The sequence below is a fragment of the Stenella coeruleoalba genome (genome assembly GCF_951394435.1).
Source record: "Stenella coeruleoalba genome assembly, chromosome: 19".
Lineage (NCBI taxonomy): Eukaryota > Metazoa > Chordata > Mammalia > Artiodactyla > Delphinidae > Stenella > Stenella coeruleoalba.
In genome coordinates, this window is record NC_137165.1 from 26,269,243 (window position 1) to 26,295,323 (window position 26,081).

Sequence of the window (26,081 nt, forward strand, 5' to 3'; positions counted from 1 at the left end):
AATTCCTTGCATCCCTGGCATAAATCCCACTTGATCATTGTGTATGATCCTTTTGATGTATTGTTTGATTCAGTTTGCTAGTATTTTGTTGAGGAGTTTTGCATCTATGTTCATCTGTGATACTGGCCTGTTATTTTCTTTCTGTGCAATATTTTTGGTTTTGGTGTGAAGGTGATGGTGACCTCATAGAATGAATTTGGGAGTATTTCTTCCCCTGCAATTTTTTTGAAGAGTTTCAGAAGGATGGGTAATAATTCTTTGCTAAATGCTTGGTAACATTCACCTGTGAAGCCATCAGGTCCTGGACTTTTGTTTGTTGGGAGTTTTAAAATCAAACTTAGTATTTGTGATTGGACTGATCATATTTTCTATTTTGTCCTGGTTCTGTCTTAGGAGACTGTACCTTTCTAAGAATTTGTCCATTTCTTCCAGGTTGTCCATTTTATTGGCATATAATTGATTGTAGTAGTCTCATGATCCTTTGTATTTCTGTGGTGTCTGTTGAAACTTCTCCTTTTGTGTTTCTAATTTTATTGATTTGAGCTCTCTTTTTTTTCTTCATTAGCCTGGCTAAAGTTTAGTCAATTTTGTTTACCTTTTCAAAGAACCAGCTTTTAGTTTCATGGAGCTTTTCTATTGGCTTCTTGTTTCTATTTCATTTATATCTGCTTTGCTCTTCATGATTTCTTTCCTTCTGCTAATTTGGGGTTTTGCTCATTTTTTCTCTAGTTGCCTTAGGTGTAAAGTGATTTTTCTTTTTTCCCAAGGTAAGATTGTAATGCTATAAACTTTCCTCTTAGAACTGATTTTGCTGCATTCCAGAGGTGTTTGGATCATTGTGCTTTCATTTTCATTTGTCTCTAGGTATTTTATTTCATCTTTGATTGCTTCAGTGATCCATTGGTTGTTTAGTAGTATATGGGTTAGCTTCCAAGTGCTTGTGCTTTTTACATTTTTTTCCTTCTAATTGATTATCAGCATTGTGGTCAGAAAAGATGCTTGATATGATTTCAGGTTTCTTAAAATTACAGAGTTTCACTTTGTGGCCTAGCATGATCAATCCTGGAGAATATTCTATGACCACTTGAGAAGAATATGTACTCTTCCACTTTTGGATGGAATGCTCTCTAAATATCAGTTAAGTCCATCTGCTCTAATGTGTTATTTAAGGCCTGTGTTTCCTTATCAATCTTCTGTCTGGATGATTGGCCCGTTGATGAAACTGCTGTGTTAACATCTCCCACTATTATTTTGTTACTGTAGACTTCTCCATTTATGGCTGTCAGTATTTGCCTTATATATTGGGGTGCTCCTATGTCGGGTGCATATATATTTACAATTATTGTATCTTCTTCTCATATTGTTCCTTTGATCATTATGTAGTGTCAATCTTTGTCTATTATAGAAGTTTTTATTTTAAATTCTATTTTTCTTTTGATATGAATATTGCTACTCCAGCATTCTTTTGATTTCCATTTGCATGGAATACCATTTTCTTTTCCCTCACTTTCAGTCTGTATGTGGCCCTAGATCTGAAGTGGGTCTCTTGTAGACAGAATACTTATAGATTTTTGTTTGTATCCATTCAACCAGTCTGTGTATTTTGGTTGGAGCATTTAATCCATTTAAGTTTAAGGTAATTATTAATATATATGTTCTTATTGTCATTTTATTAATTGTTTGGGATTTGCTTTTGTAGGTCTTTTTTCTTTTCTCTTTTGTTCTCTTCTCTTGTAATTTGATGACTACCATTAGCATTGTATTTGGATTCCTTTTTCTTTTGTGTGTGTGTATCTATTGTAGATTTTCAGTTTGCACTTACTATGAGGTTTTGATATAGCAGTCCATGTATAAACAAGACTGATATAAGTTGCTGGTGTTTTTATTTCAAGTGCTTTTGCAAAATCCTGCATTTGTGCTCTCCTTTTCTCACAATTGCTGGTTTTGATATCATATTTATGTGTGGATGATTTCCTATATTTACTGTTTCTTTGCCTTTACCAGTGAGCTTTTCCTTTTGTAATTTTCCTGTTTGTGGTTGTGGCCTTTTCTTTTCTGCTTAGAGAAGTTTTTTTAGCATTTGTTGCAAAGCTGGTCTTGTAGTGCTGAATTCTCTTACCTTTTGCTTGTGTGAAAAATTTTGATTCTTCTATCAAATCTGAATGAGAGCCTTGCTGGGTACAATATTCTTGGTTGTAGGTTCTTCCCTTTTACCTCTTTAAATTGTCCCACCTCCTTCTGGCTTGCAGAGGTTCTGCTGAAAAATCAGCTGATAACCTTATGGGAGTTGCCTTGTATGATATGTGTTACTTTTCCTTTGCTGCTTTTAATATTTTTTTCTTTCTCATTAAATTTTGTCAGTTTGATTACTATGTGTCTCAGCATGTTCCTCCTTGGATCTATCCGGCCTGGGCTCTCTGTGTTTCCTGGACTTTGGTGACTGTTTCCTTTCCCATGTTAGGGTAGCTTTCAGCCATTATCTCTTCAAATATTTTCTCAGGTCCTTTCTCTATCTCTTCTCCCTCTGGACCCCACGTAATGCCAATGCGGTTATACTGAATGTTGCCCCAGAGGCGTTTTAAACTGTCTTTATTTCTTTCATTCTTTTCTCTTTATTCTGTTCTTCAGCAGTTATTTCTATATTTCTGTCTTTCAGCTCACTTAGCCTTTCTTCTGCTTCAGTTATTCTGTTGTTGATTCCTTCTAGAGTATTTTTCATTTCAGTTATTTTACTATTTATCTCTGTCTGTTTGTTCTTAAGCTCTTCTAGGTCTATGTTAAACATTTCTTGCATCTTCTTGATCCTTACCTCGATTCTTTTTCCAAGATCTTGGATCATCTTCACTATCATTATTCTGAATTGTATTTCTGGTAGGTTGTCTATCTCTACTTCACTTAATTGTTCTCATGTTTTACCTTCTTCATTCATCTGGGACATATTCCTCTGTCAACTCATTTTGTCTAATTTTCTGTGATTGAAGTTTCTGTTCCTCAGGGTCCAGGACTATAGTTTTTGTGCTTCTGCTGTCTGCCCACTGATGGATGAGTCTGTCTAAGAGGTTTGTGCACACCTCTGATGGGAATGTCTGTTTCTTGCCTACTGGTGGCTAGAGCTGGGTCTTGCCCCTACGGTGGGTAGCTACTCGGCCTACCCATACAGTTTTGATTACTGTAGCTTTGCAGCATAATTTGAAATCGGGGACTGTGATACCTCCAGCTTTGTTCTTCTTTCTCAAGAGTGTTTCTGCTATTCAAGGTCTACTGTATTTCCATGTGAACATCAGAATTATTTGTTCTAGTTCTGTGAAAATGTCATAGGTATTTTCACAAGGATTACATTTAATCTGTATTTTGCCTTTGGAAGTATGATCATTTTAACAATACTTATCCTTCCAACCCATGAGTGCAGTGTATCATTTTTTTAACATCTTCATTGACATATAATTGCTTTACAATGGTGTGTTAGTTTCTGCTTTATAACAAAGTGAATCTGTTATACATATACATATGTTCTCACTCTTCCCTCTTGTGTCTCCCTCCCTCCCACCCTCCCTATCCCACCCCTCTAGGTAGTCACAAAGCACCGAGCTCAACTCCCTGTGCTATGCAGCTGCTTCCCACTTGCTATCTATCTTATGTTCGGTAGTGTATATATATATGTCCATGCAAATCTCTCGCTTTGTCACAGCTTACCCTTCCCCCACCCTATATCCTCAAGTCCATTCACTAGTAGGTCTGTGTCTCTACTCCTGTCTTACCCTTAGGTTCTTCATGACTTTTTTTTTTCTTAAATTCCATATATATGTGTTAGCATACGGTATTTGTCTTTCTCTTTCTGACTTACTTCACTCTGTATGACAGACTCTATGTCCACCCACCTCATTACAAATAGCTCAATTTCGTTGCTTTTTATGGATGAGTAATATTGCATTGTATATATGTGCCACATCTTCTTTATCCATTCATCCGATGATGGACACTTAGGTTGTTTCCATCTCTGGGCTATTGTAAATAGAGCTGCAATGAACATTTTAGTACATGACTCCTTTTGAATTATGGTTTTCTCAGGGTATATGCCCAGTAGTGGTATTTATGGGTCATATGGTAGTTCTATTTGTAGTTTTTTAAGGAACCTCCATACTGTTCTCCATAGTGGCTGTACCAATTCACATTCCCACCAGCAGTGCAAGAGTGTTCCTTTCTCTCCCCACCCTCTCCAGCATTTATTGTTTCTATATTTTTTCATGATGACCATTCTGACTGGTGTGAGATGATATCTCATTGTAGTTTTGATTTGTATTTCTCTAATGATTAATGATGTTGAGCATTCTTTCATGTGCTTCTTGGCAATCTGTATATCTTCTTGGAGAAATGTCTGTTTAGGTCTTCTGCCCATTTTTGGATTGGGTGGTTTCTTTTTTGATATTGAGCTGCATGAGCTGCTTGTACATTTTGGAAATTAATCCTTTGTCAGTTGTTTCATTTGCAAATATTTTCTCCCATTCTGAGGTTGTCTTTTTGTCTTGTTTATGGTTGCCTTTGCTGTGCAAAAGGTTTTAAGTTTCAATAGGTCCCCTGTGTTTATTTTTGTTTTTATTTCTATTTGTCTAGGAGTTGGGTTAAAAAGGATCTTGCTGTGATTTATGTCGTAGAATGTTCTGCCTATGTTTTCCTCCAAGAGTTTTATAGTGTCTGGCTTTACCTTTAGGTCTTTAATCCATCTTGAGTTTATTTTTGTATATGGTGTTAGGGAGTGTTCTAATTTCATACTTTTACATATACCTGTCCAGTTTTCCGAGCACCAGTTATTGAACAGGCTCTCTTTTCTCCATTGTGTATTCTTGCCTTCTTTATCAAAGATAAGGTGACTATATGTGCATGGGTTTATCTCGGGATGTTCTATCCTGTTCCATTGACCTATATTTCTTTTTTTGTGCCAGTACCATACTGTCTTGCTTACTGTAGCTTCATAGTATAGTCTGAGGTAAAGGACCCTGATTCCTCCAGCTCCGTTTTTCTTTCTCAAGATTGCTTTGGCTGTTTGGGGTCTTTTGTGTTCCCATACAAATTGTGATTTTTTTTATTCTAGTTCTGTGAAAATTGCCAATGGCAGTTTGATAGGGAATGCATTGAATCTGTAGATTGCTTTGAGTAGTGGAGTCATTTTGACGATGTCAATTTTTCCAATCCAAGAACATGATTTATCTCTCCATCTCTTTGTATCATCTTTCATTTCTTTTATCAGTGTCTTATAATTTCCTGCATACAGGTTTTTTGTCATCTTAGGTAGGTTTATTCTTAGATATTTTATTATTTTCATTGAAATGGTAAATGAGAGTGTTTTCTTAATTTCACTTTCAGGTTTTCCATCAGTAGTGTATAGGAATGCTAGAGATTTATTTGCATTAATTTTGTATCCTGCTCCTTTACCAGATTCATTGATTAGCTCTAGTAGTTTTCTGGTAGCATATTTAGGGTCTCTATGTATAGTATCATGGCATCTGCAAACAGTGACAGCTTTACTTCTTCTTTTCCAATTTGTATTCCTTTTATTTCTTTTTATTCTCTGATTCCTGGAGCTAAAACTTCCAAAATTATGTTGAATAATAGTGGTGAGAGTGGACAACCTTGTCTTGTTTGTGATCCTAGTGGAAATAGTTTCAGAGTTTTACCATTGAGGGCGATGTTGACTGTGGGTTTCTCATACATGGCCTTTATTATGTTGAGGAAAGTTCCCTCCACGCCTACTTTCTGAAGGGTTTTTATCATAAATTTGTGTTGAATTGTGTCAAAAGCTTTCTCTGCATCTATTGAGATGATCATATAGTTTTTCTCCTTCAATTTGTTAATATGGTGTATCACATTGATTGATTTGCATATATATATAAGAATCCTTGCATTCCTGGAATAAACCCAACTTGTTCATGGTGTATGAGCCTTTTAATGTGCTGTTGGATTCTGTTTGCTAGTATTTTGTTGAGGAATTTTGCATGTATGTTCATTAGTGATATTGACCTGTAGTTTTATTTCTCTGTGACATCTTTGTCTGGTTTTGGTATCAGGGTGATGGTGGACTAATAGAATGAATTTGGGAGTGTTCCTCCCTCTGCTGTATTTTGGAAGAGTTTGAGAAGGATAGGTGTTATCTCTTCTCTAAGTGTTTTATAGAATTCCCCTGTGAAACCATCTGGTCCTGGGCTTTTGTTTGTTGGAAGATTTTTAATCACAGTTTCAATTTCAGTGCTTGTGATTAGTCTGTTCATATTTTGTATTTCTTCCTGGTTCAGTCTCTGAAGCTTGTGCATTTCTAAGAATGTGTCCATTACTTCCAAGTTGTCAATTTTTTTTCACATATAATTGCTTGTAGTAATCTCTCATGATCCTTTATATTTCTGCAGTGTCAGTTGTTACTTCTCCTTTTTCATTTCTAATTCTATTCATTTGTGTCTTTTCCCTTTTATTCTTCTTGTGTCTGCCTAATGGTTTATCAATTTTATTTATCTTCTCAAAGAACTGCTTTTAGTTTTATTGACCTTTGCTATCATTTCCTTCATTTCTTTTTCATTTATTCTTCATCCGATCTTTATAATTTCTTGCCTTCTGTTAACTTTGTTTTTTTGTTTGTTTTTCTTTCTCTAATTGCTTTAGGTGTAAGGTTAGTTTTTTTATTTGAAATGTTTCTTGTTTCTTAAAGTAGGATTGTATTGCTATAAACTTCCCTCTTAGAACTGCTTTTGCTGCATCCCATAGTGTTTTGGTCATCGTGTTTTCATTGTCATTTCTTTCTACATATTTTTTGATTTCCTCTTTGATTTCTTCAGTGATATCTTGTTTGGTAAGTAGTGTATTGTTTTCCCTCCATGTGTTTGTATTTTTTACAGATTTTTTCCTGTAATTGATATCTCATCTCATAGCTTTATTGTCGAGAAAGATACTTGATACAATGTCTATTTTCTTAAATATACCAATGCTTGATTTGTGACCCAAGATATGATCTATCCTTGAGAATGTTCCATAAGCACTTGAGTAGAAAGTGTGTTCTCTTGTTTTTGAATGGAATATCCTATAAATATCAATAAGTCCCTCTTGTTTAATGTATCATTTAAAGCTTGTGTTTCCTTATTTATTTTCATTTCGGATGATCTGTCCTTTGGTGAAAGTGGGGTGTTAAAGTACCCTACTATGAATGTGTTACTGTCAATTTCCCCTTTTATGGCTGTTAGCATTTGTCTTATGTATTGAGGTGCTCCTATATTGGGTGCATAAATATTTACAATTGTTATATCTTCTTGGATCGATCCCTTGATCATTATGTAGTGTCCTTCTTTGTCTCTTTTCATAGTCTTTATTTTAAAGTCTATTTTGTCTGATATGGATTGCTACTTGAGGTTGTTTTTGATTTCAGTTTGTATGGAATATCTTCTTCTATCCCTTCTCTTTCAGTCTGTATGTGTCCCTAGGTCTGAAGTAGGTCTCTTGTGTGCAGCATATATACAGGTCTTGTTTTTACATCAATTCAGCTGGTCTATGTCTTTTGGTTGGAGCATTTAATCCATTTAAATTTAAGGTAATTATTGATATGTATGTTCCTATTAGCATTTTCTTAATTGTTTTGGGTTTGTTATTGTAGGTCTTTTCCTTCTCTTGTCTTTCCTCCCTAGAGAACTTCCTTTAGCATTTGTTGTAGAGCTGGTTTGGTGGTGCTTAATTCTCTTAGCTTTTGCTTGTCTCTAAAGGTTTTAATTTCTACATCAAATCTGAATGAGATCCTTTCTCGGTACAGTCATCTTTGTTGTAGGTTTATATCTCTTTCATCACTTTAAATATGTCCTGCCACTCCCTTCTGGCTTGCAGAGCTTCTGCTGAAAGATCAGCTGTTAACCTTATGGGGATTCCCTTGTGTGTTATTTGTTGTTTTACACTTGCTGCTTTTAATATTTTTTCTTTTTATTTAATTTTTAATTGTTTGATTAATATGTGTCCTGGCATGTTTCTCCTTGGATTTATCATGTATGGGACTCTCTGTGCTTCCTGGACTTGACTAATTATTTCCTTTCCCATATTACAGAAGTTTTCAACTATAATCTCTTCAAATATTTTCTCAGTCCCTTTCCTCTTCTCTTCTTCTTCTGGGACCCCTATAATTCTAATGTTGGTGCATTTAATGTTCTCTCAGATATGTCTGAAACTGTCCTCAATTCTTTTCATTCTTTTTCCTTTATTCTGCTCTGCTGTAGTTATTTCCACTATTTTATCTTCCAGGTCACTTATCCGTTCTTCTATCATTTATTCTCCTCTTGATCCCTTCTAGAGAATTTTTAATTTCATTTATTGTACTGTTCATCAATGTTTGTTTGCTCTTTAGTTCTTCTAGGTCTTTGTTAAACACTTCTTGTATTTTCTCTATTTCCAAGATTTTGGATCATCTTTAGTATCATTATTCTGTATTCTTTTTCAGGTAAACTGGCTATTTCCCCTTTATTTGTTATGTCTGGTGGGTTTTTGCCTTGCTCCTTCATCTGCTGTGTGGTTTTCTGTCCTCTCATGTTGCTTAACTTACTGTGTTTTGGGGTCCTTTTCACAGGCTGCAAGTTCATGGTTCTCATTGTTTTTGGTGTCTGTCCCCTGTGGTTATGGTTGGTTCAGTGGGTTGTTTAGACTTCCTGGTGGAAGGGACTAGTGTCTGGTGGATGAGTCTGCATCTTGCCTTTCTGGTGGGCAGATCCACGTCTGGTGCTGTGCTTTGGGGTGTCTGCGGCCTTATTATGATTTTAGGCAGCCTCTCTGCTAATGGATGGGGCTGTGTTCCTGTCTTGCTAGTTGTTTGGCATAGGTTATCCAGCACTGTAGCTTGCTGGTCGTTGAGTGAAGCTGGGTATTGTCGTTGAGATGTAGATCTCTGGGAGATTTTTGCCATTTGATTTTATGTGGACCTGGGAGGTGTCTTGTGGACCAGTGTCCTGTACTTGGCTCTCCCACCTCAGAGGCACAGTCCTGACTCTTGGCTGGAGCACCAAGAGCCTTTCATTCACACAACCCAGAATAAAAGGGAAAAAAAGAGAAAGAAATAAGAAATAAGATAAAATAAAATAAAATAAAAATAATTATTAAGAAAAGAATTTAAAAACATAAACAAACAAACAAAAAAACCAACAGACAGAACCCTAAGACAAGTGGTAAAAGCAAAGCTATACAGACAAAATCACACACAGAAGCATACCCATACACACTCACACAAAGAAATAAAGAGAAAGAAAAGGGCTTCCCTGGTGGTGCCATGGTTGAGAGTCCACCTGCCGATGCAGGGGACATGGGTTCATGCCCTGGTCCAGGAAGATCCCACATGCCATGGAGTGGCTGGGCCCATGAGCCATGGCTGCTGAGCCTGCGCATACAGAGCCTGTGCTCCACAACAGGAGATGCCACAACAGTGAAAGGCCCATGTACCACAAAAAAAAAAATAAATAAAAAGGAAAAAATATATATATCTTTGCTCCCTGTTGTAGTTTTCTTATGACAGGGCCGAAAGTAAGCTCATCACACGAGATGAATTTTGCCGAAACACAGCAGTAGAGGGCTGCCGCTCGCTCAGGCAAAACAGCGCCGTCTGTCCTGCTGTGGTAGCTTTTATTTAAGCATTATCTATGTTTACATCTTAAAACTTGTTTTCTTAACATTCCAGAAATGCCAAAGCAGCAACATAAGCTTTTATTGATTATACAAGCAACAATGGGCTTTCTCAAAGACATGCCGTGCTTCATCCTTGAGCTCACAAGCAGCACAAGGACATCTCCCTGTGTTCCCATCATTCTGATTATACTAAAGTAGCACAAGGACATTTCCTTGTGTTTCCATAATTCTGATTATACTGAGGTCATTTCATGGATCAGCGCCCAAAGTAGCCAGGACTGCCTGCATTTCTGGCTTACTTGCTAGCCCTCAGTCTGCCGAGGGGTTCTGGCTTATTCGCTAGCCCTCGGTTTGCCGAGGGGGGGCTCATGGGTCACGTCTCCTTTCCATGTCGTCAGTTATTCCACTACACTCCCAAGTCCACCTCCTCAATTTGGGATGATTCATTGTTTATTCAAGTATTCCACAGATGCAGGGTACATCAAGTTGATTTTGGAGATTTAATCCTCTGCTCCTGAGGTTGCTGGGAGAAATTTCCCTTTCTCTTCCTTGTTTGCAAGCTCCCGGGGTTCAGCTTTTGATTTTGACAGACCTCTGCATGACGGTTGCCTGAGGGCATCTGTTCTTCCCTCAGACAGGACGGGGTTAAAGGAGCAGCTGATTTGGGGGCTGTGGCTCACTCGGGCCAGGGGGAGGGAGAGGTGTGGAGTGCAGGGCGAGCATGTGATTGCAGAGGCCGATGTGACATTTCACCAGCCTAAGGGAGTACAGTGTATCTTTCCACATGTTTGTGTCTTCTTCAATATCTTTCATCAATATCTTATAGCTTTTTGAGTACAGGTCTTTTACCTCCTTCGTTAAATTTATTCTAGGTATTTTATTCGTTTTGATATTATTGTAAATGGGATTGTTTTAAAAGTTTCTCTTTCTGATAGTTTGTTGCTAGTATATAGAAATGCAACATCTTTTTGTGTGTATTAATTTTGTGTCCTGCAACTTTATTGAACTCATTTATTAGTTCTAATAATTTTTTGGTAACATTAAAAATTTTTTCTATATATTGTATTATATCATCTGCAATCAATGACAGTTTTACTTCTTCCTTTCCAATTTATATTTCCTTTATGTCTTTTTCTTGCTAATTGCTGTGGCAAGGACTTGCGATATTATGTTGAATAAAAGTGGCAGGAGTAGTCATCCTTGTCTTGTTCCTGAACTTAAAGAAAAAAATATTTTCAGCTTCTTGTCATTGAGTATGACATTGACTGTAGCTTTCTCATATATAGCTTTAATAATGTTGAAGACTATTTCTTTTATACTCACTTTGTTGATAGTCTTTTTAAAATCACAAATGAATGTCAAAATTTGTCAAAAGCTTTCTATTGAGATGATCACATGATAGAATTTTTATTCTTCAGTTTGTTAATGTGGACTGTTACATTGATTGATGTGCTGATGTTGAATCATTCTTGCATCCTTGGGATAGACAATGTGATAGATACCATTTGATCATAGTGTATGATACTTTTAATATATTGACTAATTAACTTTGCTAATATTTTGTTTATGATTTTTGCATCTATGTTCATCAGTGATTTTTTAATTTTCTTTTTCTTTTGTGTCTTTCCCCTTTGTGGGTGTTAGGGTGATTCTGGGCTTCTAGAATGAGCTTGGAAGTGTTCTTTCCTCTGAAAATTTTTGAAATAGTTTGAGAAGAGTAGGTGTTAACCCTTTTTTTAAATGTTTAGTAGAATACACCTATGAAGCTATCTGGCCCTGGACTTTTGTTTATCATTCTGTGCATTTGACTGGAGCATTTAGTGCATTACATTTAACATAATCATTAAAAGAAATGTACTTATTGCCATTTTCTTATTTGTTTGTTGTTGTTTTTTGTTTGTTTGTTTTTAGTTTTCTTACTTTCTTCTTTTGCTCTCTGTCCCTGTGAGTTGATGGCTGTCTATCACGTTTGGATTCCTTTCTCTTTTGTGTGTGTATATCTACTATAGGTTTTTGGATTGTGGTTACCATGAAGTTCAGATATAACAACCTTTATATATATTAGCTATTATTTTAAGTTGATTATCTCTTTAATTTAAATGCATTTAACTCAAACAATTCTGCATTTTACTCCCCCCTCACAGACAATTAATATTTTTGACATCATATTTTATATTTTTTGTTTTGTGTATCTTTTTACCACTTATTGTGGATGGAGATGATTTTACTACTTTTTCTTTAACCTTCCTGTTAGTTTTTTACATGGTTGATCTATTACCTTTAATGTATATTTGCCTCAATGAATTAGATATTTTATGTCATAATATTTATATTTCTAGTTGTCTTTTCTGCTTAGAGAAGTATTTTTAACATTTCTTTTACAGCTGGTATAGAGGTGCTAAATTCTTTTAGCTTTTTCTGTCTATTAAACAGTTTATCTCTCATTTAAATCTGAATGATAGTCTTGCTGGGTAAAGTATTCTGGGTTTTAGTGTTTTTCTTCATCACTTTGACTATACTGTGCTCCCTTTGGCCTGTAAAATTCTGCTTAAAATCAGCTGATACACTTATGGGAGTTCCTTTGTTCATAACTATTTGTTTTCCTCTTGCTGCTGTTGATATTCTCTCTTTATCTTTAATTTTTACCATCTTAATTATAATGTGTCTTGGTGTGGACCTCTTTGGGTTAATCTTATTTGAAACTATTTGTGCTTCCTGGACCTGGATGTCTGCTACCTATGACAGGTTAGGGAAATTTTCATCTATTTTTCCTTTAAATAAGTTATCTGCCTCTTTCTCTCTTTCTTCTCCTTCTGGGACCCTTAAAGTGAATGTTAGTTTTCTTGATGTTGTCCCAGAAGTTCTTAAACTCTCCTTATTTTTTTTAATTTTTTTTTCTTTCTGTTCAGCTTGAGCTATTTCTACTTCTCCATGTTTCAGTTTACTGGTCTGTTCCTCTGTAACATCTAATCTATTATTGATTTTTTTCTAGTGTATTTTTATTTCAGTTATTGTTTTCTTCACCTTCATATGGTTCTTCTTTATGTTTTCTAACACTGTTAAACTTCCTGTGTTCATCCATTCTCCTGAGTTGGCTGAGCATCTTTATGATCATTACCTTGAACTTTTTGGGGGGAGGTTCCTTATTTCCACTCTGCTCAGTCTTCTTCTCAGGTTTTGTCTTTTTTCTTCATTTGGAGCATATTCCTGTATCTTCTCATTTTATCTAATTCTTTGTGTTTATTTCTATACATTAGATAGTTTGGTTATGTTTCCCATCCTTGGAGAAGTGGCCTTATATAAGAAATATCCTATGAGACAGAGTAGCACACGCCCTTCTGGCCATCAGAGCTCTATATTCTAGGGTATCTCCTTTGTGGATTGCATGGACCCTTCTGTTGTGGTGGAGCTAACTATTGTGGGTGAACAGCCCTACCAGCCAGGTAGGGCTGGCCCCTGGCCAAGTTAGCTGCTAGCCCTGCCTCATGCAATGGCTTCCATCCCTTTGCTTGGAAGATCTTGGTCCCAATGTGGCTGGCTGCACAGCCTGTGGCATACCAGAGCTGTTGCTGGCATGCTGGTAGGTGGGGCTCTGTCCCAGTGCTTGCTGGGGATTCCCAGGGCTGGTGTTGGCCATCCACAGCAGACCTGCATCCTGGCATGACTGGTTTTGCAGCCTGATAAAGGCAAGTGTTTTAACAATATAAGAATATTGGTGCTCGCACATGAGAGACAGAAGTAAAAGTCATATCTGCAAATCAGAAGTGTGCTAATGCTCCCAACTGGTGAAAGAATGCTAAAATACATTGCAACTGACACTCACTAGCTGATATAATGGTTTATGTGAAGGTTATTTCTAAGGAGTCAAGTGAAAGCAGGCAAAGCTTCATAGCCTTTTCAGCTAAAACCTATACAAAGCTACATGTTTTTTTCAGTGACTGGATTCCCAATATTTACATTTTACCTCAAGGTCAGAACTCCTGAGCCGTCCCTTCAAGACCAGGTGCTATTATAACAGCCTGAAGGACTTGTGTAAAGACTACTACACAAGCAACAGAGAGAGAAATTTGAGTGTAAATGGAACATAAGATAAGGAGAGAGAAAGAGGAGGGGAGTTCCAGTCAAAATAAGCCTGCAAATCAAAATGCAAAAAAAAAAAATTTAAAAATTAAATTAAAATAAAATTTAAGAAAAAGAAAGAAAAAAAGAAAAAAGTGAGAAACAATCTTGCTGAAAGAGCAGTCAACAAAAATAATATTTCTTTAGAGTAAAGAATCTGAAATTTCCTACAGATATAAATGAGAATATCTCTCATAAAAAAGAATAAAGAATATTGATAAATAAGCAGAAAAAGTTTAAAAAGACAGGTTTATAAGCAGAATCAATTAGAAGTTATTGAGATTGAAAGACAGTACTAGGAACTCAGAACGCAGATAGGATAATTTTAAAAGATGAAAATTGTTCAGAACTATAGAGAATAGATTAACAGACTCCAATATTTATTCCATAGGCATTCAGAAAGAAGAGAATAAGAAGAATATTAAAGAAGCAATATTATAAGAGATAATAATTTTCTGGAATATAAGAAATAGTCTACAGACTAAATCAGTATACTAAGTACTAAACAAAAAATTAAAATAAATTTATAACTATAACATTTTAGTTAAACTATGAAGCATTAAGATTAAAGACAAAATATTAGAAATTAGTGGATAAATAAATAAATTGCATACCTATGAATGATGAGAATTAGCAGGCTTCTCATCAACAATAATGTAAGCCAAAAGAGAATGAAGAGGTATCTGTAAAGTATTGATTGAAAATAGCTGGCAATTTAGAATTCCATAGCCAGTTAAAATAACATTCAAGAGTTAGGATGAAGTAATAAAAAAACAAAACCATACCTATAAAACCAATGGGAGTTTATCATCCATAGACTTTCTTTCTTCATTACAAAAAGATGTACTTTAACATAAAGAAAAGTAAAAACTATAGGAGTCTAGTGAAAGAAAAAATAGATGTGATAAAAATAATAAAATATGTTTGTAAATTTAATTCAATATGACTATAATTAATAATAACTAATTGTGTGCCTAAAACTTTCAGAAGGCAATAAAATAAAAGAGCATGGGATGAAGTATTAACAGTGTTAAAACACATGAAGAGCAACATAGTAGAATTAAATAATTTTAGGCTTGTTAAAAATATGTACAGAAAGGCATTTATTGAATATATTAAAATTTTAGTTGTAACCAGTGAAAGTATTAATTATTTCAAGTTTACACACCATAAAAGGAGAAAAATAGATTTAGAAAAAGAGAAGGATAATGAAAAGTTTACCCAAGCATAGCAAAAAATGAGAAAAAGAACTGTCTAAATATATTAAACACAATAAATGCTAACAGAATAAGCTTGTTTAAATACAATCTCTTAAACTGGATTTTTTAAACTTCAGTTATATGCTACTATAAGAGTTATTTCTTTAACAAAAATTTACAATATCCTTAAAAATAAAATAGGAGATATGGACAAGATAGCCAAATATAAACAGAAGAAGACTGGTGAACCAATATTAATAGCAGACAAAATAGAAATTTAAGAAATAATTAATAGTTATAAAGGGTGACATTGTAATAAAGAGCAATTCAATGAATGTGAATTAAGTAGTTATTTCACTAACAGTCTAGCCTAGTCACCTAGTCACCGTGAGACAGACTTCACTTGGTAGCACAGTTCAACCATACTGAAGACATCATCCTCAGGATACCACTGGTGGCTATCTCATCTATCTTTCTCGTGTTGTTTTATATGTTTCAAACTTATAATCTGTATTTTTTAGAAAGTACAGATTCATCCATGTCAAAAATTCCCATTATAAATATTTAAATAATGAAATATTTAAGCAGCTTGACACAGTATATTAACAAGTTCATGGTACTAAGACATTAAATGACTGAAATTCAATCTTCCATTGTTAAGATTTGTCTCAGTCACAGAAGCACCTCATGAAAGAAAAGCAAAAATATCTTTCTGGAAATGCAAAAGAGAAAGTGATTCTTTTGATATCTCTTTTTTATGATGATAATTCTTGACAGGATAGCCATTTTATCACTAAGTGAATTCCTAAAGGGGAAGGGTATTGAATCTCTCTCTCTTTCCCTCGCTCTACATTTTGTTGCCTTTGTTGTTCATAGACTCCTCACACATAGAATGAAATTTGGATTAAAACGTAACCTAAAAAGAAGATATCACAACAGAGTCATTTAATTTCTCTTTGCTAACTCTCTATTTTCCTGTCTAAAACTCCAGAGTGAAGGTGAAATATAGCATCATTTCCAGGAACAGTGAAAACCTTTTCCCCTTTATGCTAGCACAACACTAAAATGTGATTTGGGTGTAAATATAACATATCCAAATATTAACTTCAAGATGTACTACAGATGTGTTATTCTCAAAGAATAGAAACTTCAGGGATACACTTCAATGCACACTCTAACACTTCATTCTTAGTATCCTGGTTGCTATAATACCTACCACTCCACATTCCACAAACAGAGAAAACTCAGATATCATATGTTCCCAGCAGATAGATCTGCTTTTGATTATTGGCATTCATGGGGCTCATCCAAAACACAGTTTTCACAAACAAATTTCTTTTGGGCTTTAAGATGTATTCTACTCTTTTTTGTAGTGGATTTTACCTCCTCTGTCAATCTTTGTCCTGTTTTTTTTATTTCCACCTATTCTACCTGATTATATGTTTTCACTTTTTCTTGTCTAGACTACCACAACAGTCTCTCAACTTGTTTTTCCTCTACTCCCTCTTGGCTCCAACATGTCCTTTGCATTACAGACAGTAGTATTTCTAATGTGCAAATATGACCATATTGCTGCTTTCAAATTCAAATAGATGTATAAAATAAAATGTGCAAAAAAAAATAGAACAAGCTTTTCACATCTCTTCCATAATCTAATGCTTTAATGTTCTTCTCCTGCCCCTGCCATAAATGTATTTTCTTCCTTAACCATGTTGATTTACTGTCTTATAAACACATCAGTGCCTTTTATTTTTCTATATCTTTGAGTATTCTGTTCCCATAGGCCAGGATCCTTTAATCACTTAAAACTTACTATAACTCTTTCAAAGCAAAATTCTGGGGAATGACATAGGCCATTCACAAAAGTAAATAAGCATCTTCTACTTTGTTATAATTCCATAGTACCAAGTATTTCTTGTTTTGATTCACTTATCCCATTATTTAATAGATCAGTTGAATGGAAAATCTGGAACTAGGTGCCAGGATGAATGATGATTATCAGAGCTGGGTGAATTGATACAGTGAAAGTGCATTTAACATTAGATTTGAGTAAGTTGCTAACTGTAGAATGCGGAGATTCCATTGCTTAATTTTATTCTGCCTTAGGTTGGTGCTGGTTATAAGGATTTGCAGGTCATAAAATGAATCCATCAGTGCAAAAGATGATTTAGAAGTTCCGAACAAAGGAGGGCTCTCATCTAGACCTGCACAAGAGAATATATATTGAATGAATAACCTCTTCCAATCTTGGCAGCGGTCTCATGTAGGAGATGAAATTTACAGTTCAGCCTGGCCTGAGCTTTTGGTTGTCTCTTAAACATTGGTGATTGTCCAAATCATCTTCTTTGTTCTTAGTGGTTCCCAGCAGTTGAGAATGTGTGGAGGACCTGTTAGTGTCCCAAAGAGGAGGGTCTCAGTCAGCCTCTAGATGTAAGCTAAGTTAGAGGCTCTCAGGCAGCAGCTTTTATAGCATGCAAACAGGCCTCTTTCAGGGAAAGACTGGGAGACAGCAATTTTTTTTTTCCTGCCTCTGTATTGAGCCCTGGAGGAATAGCCACAGTGAGTCCTCCCAAGCTCTTTAAGAACTGTTTCTTTGTTTGCTGTAGTCTTGTGGGTCTCCTGGGTACAAGCTCGGTTGGCTTTCTGAGCTAGGTGTTTTGGGGGCTAGTCCTTCAAATGGTCTTAAAAGTTGGAGCAGTAGACGTTGGGCCCAAACCCTTCACTCTTCAGGGAGAAGCTAGGAGTTGTGAGTAACCTCCCAGTTGTGAGGTTTATTTGAGTGTGTCTCAGCCTGTCTTACTCATTTCAATGCAGATAATTTCTCATTCATCTGATATGTAGGAGTTGCTAGGTTAGTTTCTGTATTTCCTTCAGAGACAATTGCACCCTGTGTAGCTGTAGATTTGGTGTGTCCCCGGAAGGAGTTGAGTTCAGGAGACGCCTATGTCTCCATCTTGGAGTGGAACTCTGATAATATATATCGAATATGATATCAGTCAACTTAACTTTAAGCTGTCAGTTACAAATTTAGTGAACATTATCAATTTTCTTATCCTCCTTGACCCTCACTATTTATAGCTACAATACAAAGTTAACACTAGTTTCAAATTAATAGTGTGCTGTAAATATTTAAGACACTATATTTTTATATATTAATAATAATTATAACTACTAATAGTATTAGTATTATTAATGATGATGATGATAATAAGAAGAAGAAAAAATATTTCATGCTGCTTTGATCTAGTGTTAAGGCCCTGGTTGGAAGCTGAACAGTTTCCCTTCTTGGGCAACTTCCCTTCTTGAGTTCTCACACCCTGGGACCACTAGGCACTCACCTTAATTACCCTGGGGCCAGAAGCCAGAGGTCAAGGAACAGCGCCTATATGCAAAAGCCTATGAAACTTTTCAATCCAGCCATTCCACAGGGAGCCTGGGAACCTAGCTAATCACACTCTCTTTACCATATATAAACTGCCTTCTACATCCCCAGTTTGCTGCTACCCTGACCCGAGATGTAACTTCCTGTGTGACCTTGCATGGCAGTCTTCTTTCATTTGGAGCTCTAAGTAACAAAGGTTTCTATCTTGCATGTGTTCGAGTGTCTGTGTGTTGTATCCCACCAACAAAAGAATCTTTAAAATTTATAAAATATTAACATATACTATGAAACAAAATAGGTATCTTTTCAAGTGGAAGAAAAATGGTGACTACTGCTACTCATATTTTTTTTTCTTCTATGAATCCAAAAGCAAAGTCAATAAAATATAACCTAGACATGTTACCAGAACTTCTCCAGGTCTTTGCTCAAAACCCATCAACCCCCACCTTTAGCAGGAGTGTCCTTGCTCACAACCCTCCAACCCCCACATTTAGCAAGAGTTAACATAAACCTTTAAGTTAAAGTGTCCAGAGACAAGAAAGTAAGCTACAAACAAAACAAAACAAACAAACAGAAACCCAGATGGAACCAGCTAGGACCAAAATGGCAAAAAATCTGACCTTCAACAGACCCTGAGTCCATTATACATATTTTACTTCATTAGCATACTAAATGACACACCTGCTGGCAGCCAAGACCAGATATTAAGGACCAAAAAAGGATGAAAAGAGAGTGGCACCCCACTTCTCCTCAAAAGCCCTGCCCATTCCCCAGAAGACTAATGAATATGCCTCCCCATCATCAGCCTCTCTCTTCCTCCCTTTGCCTTTACCTTTTAAAATTAAATCCCTGTTGCCAGGTGGGAGAGAAGTTGATCTGTGAACTTAGTTCCTGTTTCTCCATTCTTTAGCCATTGAATAAAATTTATGCTGTGTGGATCTCAGGTTCAGTTTCATTATTTGCCTACTCCAACAAACCAGAAAAGAACCCTCCCCCACTGAGGCAGGGAGCCATCAGCTGGGCTAGGGCCAGATCAAGGCCCATAGACTCAATTTGGTAACAGCAGACTATGGTGCTCTTTGAATCTTCTGACATACCATCCTTACCAGTAGATCAGTAAGCCATAGAAATATCTATTCGGCCACCTAGGTCTAATCAAGGGATACTTCCCCAATAGAGCTCACAAAGTTTAAGAAATAATAGAAGTGCCATAGAAACCTACAGTCAATATTATGGCAATTGAGATGGTAAAAGACTTTTCACTTCTCACACTTATTCAATCCCACATTTCATACTCAAATATTAATAACAAATTACACTAGAAAATGATTATGAGATCAGAGGACAATCACTGCCATAACAATTATTCTGAAAATAGACTGTCAGCTGTTATTCACTAATTGCAAAAATGGTAAATAAAATATTGCCATCTTGGAAATAATTTTGGTAGAATATTTCCTTTAAAATGTGACCTGGAATATGTCACATCTGTATGGAATTATATCACACACAGAAATTTATCTTTATTATTATTTATTCTGTGATATCAGTTTTCTTTAGGAAACAAAATACAATAGCAAGCCTTTAGTCGTGTGCTTATTGACATCATCTGTGGTTACAAATATTTATTTGTAATAGCTCTGTCTTCTTTTACCAACTTTCTGACATAAACTATAATAATAGTAATGAAATATTGATTGAACACTAACAATATCAGACACTATTTTAGTATTTTTTGTTTATTTCTGTACCCCAGCTATTTAACCCTAAGTCTAAGAGGTAGTTACTTTTGACAGTTTTGGTTTTTAAATGAGATTTAGACCATAAGTTGCCCAAGTTCTCACAGCATCTAAATAAAGAGGAAGATTTAAATTTAGATCTGTTAACTCCAGAACTTAGGTTCTTAATTGCTATAATATAGTCCCTCAATGTATTTTATTATTTCTAATGATATCCTTTCTCCCATATCTGATGCTTATCCCCAGTTCTCATTCTCTTTGAAATGAATAGCAAATAGGCCTGTACTATCTTTGCTATCTCTCTCAAAATTCACTGTATCTTGCCTTCAAGCCATTCCATTTTTCTCTTTTTTACATGTATTTCTATTTCCTCATCTAAATAATGTATTTCCTTCCTTCCTTCTTCCCTACCCCTGCCCTCTCCCTTTCTTTCTTTCTTTCCTTCTCCTTTCTTTCTTTCTTTCTTTCTTTTTCTTTCTTTCTTTCTTTCTTTCTTTCTTTCTTTCTTTCTTTCTTTCTTTCTTTCTTTCTTTCTTTCTTTCTTTCTTTCTTTCTTTCTTCCTTTCTTCCTTTCTTTCTTTCTTCTTCTCACCTTCTTCTTTCCTATTCTCCTTCCATCCATGCCTTCCCTCAAGGCTAAATTTTTAGATTTGTACTTTAATGTCTACTCGCTCTTATTTATTTGACTGACCCTTGTGTAAGGCTTAAATTCCATGCTTACTCCCATTCTTAAAATGGAAATCTTATTTTATAGTCCCATTGTCGTCTCATACTCAATAATAACTAACTGAATGCCCTTCTGGGATTCATGTGTACCATTTTTACTTTATAATTCTATTAATTTTTTGCTACAGGCTCTAGAACAAATGACCCAATCTTCATATGCCTCTTTTTCCTGTCATTAATAAAGATATTTTAGATAACTTCTGAAGTTCCTGAAGGCTCTGGAGTATGGTGAGCCTTTGTTCTATGACATTAGAGACTCACCTACCTTGTGAAATTTTAGACTCAAAAATTTGCATTTAGTCATATTTGTCCCCTTAAGAGTCCATCTCTTTGACTAGCTGAAATCATAGATCTCATAAAAGAAATGTCTAGAAAATGCTCAACCTTGGTTTCCTACATCCTGAACAATATTATTACACTAAACATAAAGCTTGAACCATTCATTATCACTTCAAAATTGCTCTTTTCAAAAAATCTCTCCATTTTTGAAAAATTACATTTTACATTTCTGCTTCTTATTTTAGAACTGAATGATATAATTTATTATTTTTAATTTTTTTTCTTTTCACTGTCATTATTTTTTTAATTTTATTTTTTATTATTTTTTTTATAGTAGGTCCTTAATGGTTATCTATTTTAAATATAACAGTGTGTATATACGTGTCAATCTGAAACTCCCAATCTATCCCTACTCCCCAGACTTCCCCTCCGGTAACCATAAATTCATTCTCTAAGTCTGTGAGTCTGTTTCTGTTTTGTAAATAAGCTCATACATCATTTTTCTTAGATTCCACATATAAGTGATATCATATGATATTTATCTTTCTCAGTCTGACTTCACTTGGTAGTATAATCTGGTTCATCCATGTTGCTACAAATGGCATTATTTCATTCTTTGCAATGGCTGAGTAATGTTCCATTGTATATACGTACCATATCTTCAAAATCCATTCATTTGTGGATGGACATTTAGGTTGTTTCCATGTCTTGGCTATTGTGAACAGTGCTGCAATGAATATTGGGGTGCCTGTATCCTTTCAAACCATGTTTTTCTCTGCATATATGCCCAGGAGTAGGGTTGCTGAATAATATGTTACCATTATTTTTAGGAACATTGATACTGTTCTCCACAGCGGCTGTACAAATTTACATTCCCTCAATAGTGAATGACAACTCCCTCTTGCGAGAACACCAGAATCACAACTAGCTACTGGACAATCATCGACAGGAAGACAATGGAACTCACCAAAAAAGATATCCCACATCCAAAGACAAAGGAGAAGCCACAATGAGACAGTAGGAGGGGCGCAATCACAGTAAAATCAAATCCCACAACTGGTGGGTGGGTGATTCACAGACTGGCAAACACTTATACCACAGAAGTCTATGCAATGGAGTGAACATTCTGAGCCCCACATCAGGCTTCCCAACCTGGGGGTCTGGCAACGGGAGGAGGAATTCCTAGAGAATCAGACTATGAAACCTATTAGGGATTCATTACAGGACTTCAACAGGACTGGGGGAAACAGAGACTCCACTCTTGGAGGGCATACACAAAGGAGCATGCACATTGGGACCCAGAGGAAGGAGCAGTGACCCTGGGGTAGAATGAACCATACCTACCTACTAGTGTTGGAGGGTCAACTGCAGAGGTGGGGGGTGGCTCTGTTTCACTGTGGGGACAAGGACACTGGCAGCAAAAGCTCAGGGAAGTACTCCTTGGTGTGAGCCCTCCCAGAGTCTGTCATTAGACCCACCAAAGAGCCCAGGTAGGCTCCAGTGTTGGGTTGCCTCAGGCCGAACAACCAACAGGGAGGGAACCCAGCCCCACCCATCAGCAGTCAAGGGGATTAAAGTTTTACTGAGCTCTGTCCTCCAGAGCAACAGTCAGCTCTACCCACCACCAGTCCCTCCCATCAAGCCTCTTAGATAGACTCATCCCCCCAAAGGGCAGACAGCAGAAACAAGAAGAACTACAATCCTGCAACCTGTGGAACAAAAACCACATTCAGAGAAAGATAGACAAGGTGAAAAGGCAGAGGGCTATATACCAGATGAACAAACAAGATAAAACCCCAGAAAAACAACTAAATGACATGGAGATAGGCAACCTTCCAGAAAAAAGAATTCAGAATAATGATAGTGAGGATGATCCAGAACCTCAGAAAAAGAATGGAGGCAAAGATTGAGAAGACACAAGAAACGTTTAACAAAGACCTAGAAGAATTAAAGAACGAACAAACAGAGATGAACAATAAAATAACTGAAATGAAAACTACACTAGAAGGAATCAATAGCAGAATAACTGAGACAGAAGAACGAATAAGTGACCTGGAAGACAGAATGGTGGAATTCACTGCTGTGGAACAGACTAAAGAAAAAAGAATGAAAAGAAATGAAGAAAGTCTAAGAGACCTCTGGGAAAAAATTAAATGCAAAACACTCACATTATAGGGGTCCCAGAAAGAGAAGAGAGAGAGAAAGGACCTGAGAAAATATTTGAAGTGATTATAGTTAAAAACTTCCTTAACATAGGAAAGGAAATAGCCACCCAACTCCAGGAAGTGCAACGAGTCCCATACAGGAAAAACCCAAAGAGAAACAGGCTGAGACACATAATAATCATAGTGGCAAAAATTAAAGACAAAGAAAAATTATTGAAAGCAGCAAGGGAAAAACAATAAATTACATACAAAGGAACTCCCAAAAGGTTAACAGCTGATTTCTCAGCAGAAAATCTACAAGCCAGAAGAGTGTGGCATGATATACTTAAAGTGATGAAAGGGAAGAACCTACAACCAAGATTACTCTACCCTGCAAGGATCTCATTCAGATTTGATGGAGAAATGAAAAGCTTTCCAGAGAAGCAAAAGCTAAGAGAATTCAGCACCACCAAACCAGCTCTACAACAAATGCTAAAGGAACTTCTCTAGGCAGGAAACACAAGAGAAGAAAAGGACCTACAAAAACAATCCTAAAACAAAGAAAATGGTCATAGAAACATACATATCGATAATTACCTTAAACATAAATGGATTAAATGCTCCAACCAAAAGACACAGGCTTGCTGAATGCATACAAAAACAAGACCCATATATATGCTGTCTACAAGAGACTCACTTCAGACCAAGGGACACATGCAGACTGAAAGTGAGAGGATGGAAAATGATATTTGATGTAAATGGAAATCAAAAGAAAGCTGGAGTGGCTATACTCATATCAGATAACATAGACTTTAAAATAAAGAATGTTACAAGAGGCAAGGAAGGAAACTACAAAATGATGAAGGGATCAGTCCAAGAAGAAGATATAACAATTATAAATATATGTGAACCCAACATAGGAACACCTCAATACATAAGACAACTGCTAACAGCTATAAAAGAGGAAATCGACAGTAACACAATAATAGTGAGGGACTTTAACACCTCACTTACACCAATGGACAGATCATCCAAAATGAAAATAAATAAGGAAACAGAAGCTTTAAATGACACAAAAGACCAGATAGATTTAATTGTTATTTATAGGACATTACATCCAAAAACATCAGATTACACTTTCTTCTGAAGTGCACATGGAATATTCTCCAAATAGATCACATCTTAGTTCACAAATCAAGCCTCAGAAAATTTAAGAAAATTAAAAGCATATCAAGCATCTTTTCTGACCACAACACTATGAGATTAGAAATGAATTACAGGGAAAAAAAAACATAAAAAACACAAACACATGGAGGATAACATTATTTTACTAAATAACCAAGAGATCACTGAAGAAATCAAAGAGGAAATCCAAAGATACCTAGAGACAAATGACAATGAAAATACGACAAGACAAATTACAATGAAAACATGACAATCCAAAACCTATGGAATGCAGCAAAAGCAGTTCTAAGAGGGAAGTTTATAGCTATAAAAGCCTACCTCAAGAAACAGGAAAAATCTCAAGTAAACAATCTAACCTTACACCCAAAGGAACTAGAGAAAGAACAAACAAAACCCAAAGTTATCAGAAGGAAAGAAATCATAAAGATCAGAGCAGAAATAAAAGAAATAGAAACAAAGAAAACAATAGGAAATATCAATAAAACTAGAAGTTGGTTCTTTGAGAAGATAAAAAAAAATTGATAAAACATTAGCCAGACTCATGAAGAAAAATAGAGAGAGGACTCGAATCAATAAAATTAGAAATGAAAAAGGAGAAGTTACAACAGACACTGCAGAAATACAAAGCATCCTAAGAGACTACTACAAGCAACTCTATGCCAATAAAATAGACAACCTGACGAAATGGAAAAATTCTTAGAAAGGTATAACCTTCCAAGACTGAACCAAGAAGAAACAGAAAATATGAACAGACAATCACAATTAATGAAATTGAAACTGTGATTAAAAATCTTCCAACAAACAAAAGTCAAGGACCAGATGGCTTCACAGGTGAATTCTATCAAATATATAGAGAAGAGTTAACACCCATCCTTCTCAAACTCTTCCAAAAAATTGCAGAGGAAGGAACACTCCCAAACTCATTCTATGAGGCCACCATCACCCTGATACCAAAACTAGACAAAGATACTACAGAAAAAGAAAATTACAGACAAATATCTCTGATGAATATAGATGCAAAAATCTTCAACAAAATACTAGCAAACAGAATCCAACAACACATTAAAAGGATCATACAACACAATCAAGTGGGATTTATCCCAGGGATGCAGGATTTTTCATAAATGCACATCAATCAATGTGAGACACCATATTAACTATTGAAGAATAAAAACCATATGATCATCTCAATAGATGCAGAAAAAGCTTTTGACAAAACTTAACACCCATTTATGATAAAAACTCTCCAGAATGTGGGCATAGAGGGAGCCTATGTCAACATAATAAAAGCCATATACGACAAACCCACAGCAGACATCATTCTCAATGGTGAAAAACTGAAAGCATTTCCTCTAAGATCAGGAAAGAGACAAGGATGTCCATTCTCAGCACTATTATTCAACATCGTTATGGAAGTCTTAGCCATGGCAATCAGAGAAGAAAAAGAAATAAAAGTAGTATAAGTTGGAAAGGAATAAGTAAAACTGTCATTGTTTGCAGATGACATGATATTATATAGAGAGAATCTGAAAGAGAAATTATGGAAACACTCCCATTTACCATTGCAACAACAAAAAAAATAAAATACCTAGGAATAAACCTCCCTAGGGAAATAAAAGACCTTTGTGCTGAAAACGATAAGACACTGATGAAAGAAATTAAAGATGATACCAACAGA